Raw genomic sequence first — 5,167 nt, 5'->3', positions numbered from 1 at the left:
AGGCACACATAAATGAATCAAATATAAACATTTATTTATGAATGACTATCTCCTGAGCAAGTACCAGAAGTTGTTGCATGTGAAATGCTTGAGACTCACATAGGAGAGTATATAATTGATTTAGCACGTGATTTTATCATGACAGCTTAAAAACACTATTCCTGGGTTATTTCTAAGGTAAGTCAAGCTGAAGAACCAAGTTAGAGAAAAAGAAAACTAATATTTATATAATGTGGAAATTCAGGCTGATATTGATTTGTGAATTCAGTTTATTATCATTTGGTGCTGATATTTCAAAGATCATGGTTGAATATATAGGTAGTGTAAGGACAACAATTTTCTCATCCCAAGTTTTTTATATTTAAATAAACATTGTTATCTTTACTAGTTGTCCACATGCCATTACAAAGAGCCTCTGTAGGAAAATGTTGTATGGTAAAGGTTAAACGCGATTAGTGTGGCAGTGATGTTGTCTATTAGCTGTGTGCAACCATCAATAGTTCACTGACCCTTTTCTTAATCACTAGCATGTCAACATTTACACTAACGGAAGGAAGAGAGCATAAACAGTATTTCTATTTTATGCACGAGAAAGTCCAGGCTTATGGACAGTAAATGGTATATAATTGAGAAAGCATTTAGTAACTGAAAGAGTATGTGTGGGATCTTCATTGGGTAGCACCCTTCTTCAAGGATTTCTTCTCAGTAAAAGCAAAATGGTATTCTTTCAGTGGATGTCAGGTTTTTATTTGCTTGCTTTTAGACTTTTACTCTTTGTAAATACTTTAACTATCATTGCAGCCTTAATATTTGACATTTGTTACAGATTACAGTGTCATTTATGAGGCTATAATCTCTATTCATTTGGAGTTTTGGTAGGCCAGTCAAAATAATTGTGTCTAAAATTTAGACCACATGCTACTTCTTTTCTTTTTTACAAATTGAGAATTTCATGCATGCATATAATGGGATTTGGTCAAATCTGCTTCCCCAATCCCTCATCTCTGATTCCTCCCACATCAATACATGGAATCTAGTTAATGCTACTGGTATATACATGGGTAGGATCTCATACTGGAATGTGGGTCATCTCTCACAGACTACATTCCAGAAGAAAACTGACTCCTTTCATTGGTCATCAAAAGCCAGTAGCTGCTAAGCTATATTTGGAGTCATGAGCACCTCCCCATTTATGCTGGGATTTGGGGTGTCTTAATCTTGAGCTGGTTTTATGCACATTGAGTTCATGTGTTTAATAGTTCTTTCATATCCAGTAAATGTTCTTTGGATGTAGACTCCAAATACTTATGACTCCTACAATTTTTCTGGACACTCTTTCATGGTGATATCTGATTCTTAGGGAAGAGGATGTATGCTCTGTTTAAACCTGAGACGTCCACAGTATCTAATTCTCTACATACTGACTAACTGTGCATCTCTGAAGAGATTGCAGTACATCCCAAAAGATGCTAATGTAATGAAGGTTGAAAGATGTACTAATCAAGGGTAAGAGTTCAAGTTCAGTGTTCATTTCTTCTATTCTTTTTAATGCAAATAGATTTTTTGCACATTTTATTCTGATTATGGTTTTCCCTCCCCTAACTACTCTAAGATCCTCCTTCCTTCCCATATATAGTCTTCTGCCTTTAGTTACAAAACAACAGGCACATAAAGAATAATAATGAGATAAACCAAAACAAAGCAGCATAGGACAAAGCAAACAGAAAAAGAAAAGAGTCACACAAAAAGCATGAGAAACACATATAGATGTGAAACCATACACATTTGTACATATAGGGATCCTATAAAAGCACAAGAGCAGAAGTCATAATATATACACAAAACACCTGCAGGGTAAATAAAAAAATGATAAAAATAGCTAAATTGTAAAATTGAACATAAAACTAAACAAGCAAGAAAGCAAGCAAACAAACCCATAAATGTCCCAACTACTGAGACAAGGAACCTCTAAAGACATCATTGAGTTCATTTTCTGTTGGCCATCTATTGCTGGGTATGGGGGCCTATGTTTAAGAGTGGTTTGTTTCTCTGTCGAGACTCCCTCAGAGAAAACAAATTATTCATTTGTGAATGGTTGTCAGCTGGAGATAGCTTCTGGGTTACTGATGGGGGCACATGTCTACACTTCCTTTCAGCTTTAGGACTCCATTTGTCGCACACCCATGGAGGCCCTGTAGATGCTTCCACCGATTGTGAGTTCATATGTGCATTGGTCCGGCTGTATTTAGTGGGGCTTGTTTCCTTGATGTCCTCAGTACCCTCTGACTCTTACAGTCTTTTTGCCTTTTTCCTCAGTGTTCTCTGTACCCTTAGTCACTCCCTTCCACAAATCAGCATAGCATTTGATGGAGGGGGGATTTGATGGAAACATACCACTTAGACCTGTTTCAAGGTCTCCCTCTCTCTGCACATTGTCCAGGTGTGAGTCTCTGCTTTTGTTTTCCTCTACTGCAGGAGGAAACTTCTCTGATAGCTGAGCAAGGAACTGATCTATGATTACAGCAGAATGTTATTGGGAATAGTTTTTAGGTCTTCATTCCTTTAACACAACAATAGTATTTGGATTTCCCCTAGGTACCTGGCCTATCTAGTCCCAGATATTTTGGCCACCTAATGTTGGGGATGGTCCCCATCTCATGAACTATGCCATAAAGCTAATCAGTCATTGGTTACTACCACAGTGCCATAACCACTAGGCCGTAGGGGTGAAGTCATTATGTAGACACAAGCTTGATTTCTCTGGATTCAATGAGCAGTGCACATATTGTCTTCAACAATGGATCCTTATTGACATTCTGTGGAGAGCAACCAAAATCCCCAACAATAGCTTTGTTTGGAGGGTCCCAAGGGATTGTACAGGTGGCTTACATATACACAAAAACTTCTTTGTGTTTGTCCCTGGTCTTTGTGAAGGGACTTAAAAACGTCTGTCTTTAATAATGGGATGCATAGACAATGACAATTAAACCATTAAAAATGTGCTGGTTAACAGGGACTATCCCAAAAGCTGTTCACTGTACCGGGTGTCTTCTTCTAGCTGGACTGCCTTGATAGGCCTCAATGGGAGAGGATGCATTTAGCCTGCTATAATCTTTAAGTGCCAGGGTAGGGAGATACTACAGGGGTACCCCAATGGCTCAGAGGAGAAGGGGGATGAGAGAAGAATTGTAGGTGGGAGTGACTAAGAGGAGGACAGTAAGCAGGATATAAAGTGAATAAATGAAGTAAAAAATTAAACATTTGGAAAAAAGAATGTGCCAGTTGATCCATTTTAAGAAGTAGTATAAAGCCCTCAGTACACAGGAAATGGAATGTGTTCAACTCCAGAAAGGACTGGGTACTGCTCAATGCAACCTGGATATTCCTGGAAGAGTTAGGTTTAATGAAGAAAGCAAAATATAAAAGACCACATATATCATTCAATGAAGGTAAAATATTAAGGATAAACAAATGAAAAAGTTCTAAGCTCTTGACGATCTGTATGGGCTAGAGAATTGTAGGGCAGAGTGATCTCTAAAACATATAGTTTCTTTTGTGATCGGTCAAGCTTTCCCTGAAAGCATAACACAATGGTTGTAAAATTCAGTAATTATAATAAATGGCACTGCACTGTGCACTTGAAATGGGTGAAATTGCATGATAGGGATTGTGTTTCAATAAATGTAGTCTGTATGATAAAAGGAAAGAAAGAAACAGAAGACATGAGGCTAAGGCTAGCAGGTGACATGAATGAGAGGCCAGACTTTGGAAAGGTCTGCTCTTCTCCCCAGAGTGCTTCTATAGGCTTTCTGGGTAAAATGTATCTCTACTCCCATTTTTTAGAAGGTATCCTCTATTGAAATTCTAAGTTCTCCCACCATAATTTCTGGTAGTATTGGTGCAACTATTGTCTTACTAAGTAAAGATCAGAGGGAACCAAAGGATGCCCACTGGCCCATTCCTCTAAGAAACTGAAAAATGTTAGTATAGAGGGGCTTAATGCTGTTATATTAGAACACAGTCAATCCCATATTATACAGCAGTACTTTAACATATTGTATTTTAAATATTTAAAAATATTAGCACTTTTTAATGTTTGTAAAATAGTAAATGAAGCAAACAAGAGTCATTTAATAAGTTTCATGAAATATTCAAGCAAATCAGACTTAAATTATTATTATTCTATCAATCCCAGCAGATGAAGTTAATTTTTATAGTAATTTTAGGTTCTGTACATTTGAATATAAAAGTAAATGTTTCTTTTTAACTCTACTCAAATCCAACCCAAATTTCTAAACATTTTCCCTGTTGACAGTTTCTAAAGCAATGCAGTCCTAAGGAAAGTTTGCCGGTGTGTACAAAGAAGACTCATTTATTCTTGAGTATGCTGGGAACTGGGCGGTCAAACCTTGAGTAGTGGAGGGAGAGAGCTGGTCTGAAAATGTGAAAACCTGGCTTCCATGCTTGGAATTTTACTTGGAACCTGCTGTGGAGCCCATTACCCTTTTTAGTTAAATTTCTTCATCTGTAAAATGAGGGCAACACAGCCAGATGATTGCTAAAGTGTCTCTCTGCTTTAGCGCTCCTGTTCTAAAAGAGAAGTCTGCATTGTCGGCCAAGTAAGCTACCACTGTGAGCTAATGGATATGGTACAATTGAACTTTCCAGATCTCATCGAATCTGCATGTGCCCTGGGTTTATTGCTGCACAAATGGACCTGGGGCTTCTAATGTACAAAATGAGAGTTACCTACATTTGAGATCAGATTTAAGGACAAGATTAGGAGAGTGTGTGAGAGAAAGAGAAGAGTCGAGAAGGAATGGCTTCAGCATGAAGAGAGGAGGAAGTCAAGTTCAGGTCTTCTGTGACACTCACTTAAATCTTAGGACAGCTCCCCTCATCTTATGTTTCCCCGGTATAAAGGAATGGAATTTATCTGCTATTTTAAGCTTGAGAGGAACAGAGATGGGGAACATATAAAAGATATAAAAACCCTGTGTGTGTGTGTGTGTGTGTGTGTGTGTGTGTGTGTGTGTGAGAGAGAGAGAGAGAGAGAGAGAGAGAGAGAGAGAGAGAGAGAGAGAGAGATTTCTCATCTTCATGATATGTACTAGAGTAATTTACAGAAGCTTTATTAGGACTTTATTCAATAGGAAGATGGGTTCTT

This window comes from Rattus norvegicus, chromosome X (assembly GCF_021556685.1).
Source record: "Rattus norvegicus strain SHRSP/BbbUtx chromosome X, alternate assembly SHRSP_T2T, whole genome shotgun sequence".
Lineage (NCBI taxonomy): Eukaryota > Metazoa > Chordata > Mammalia > Rodentia > Muridae > Rattus > Rattus norvegicus.
The sequence above is the reverse complement of the archived record's forward strand: the minus strand, read 5'-3'. Positions refer to the sequence as shown.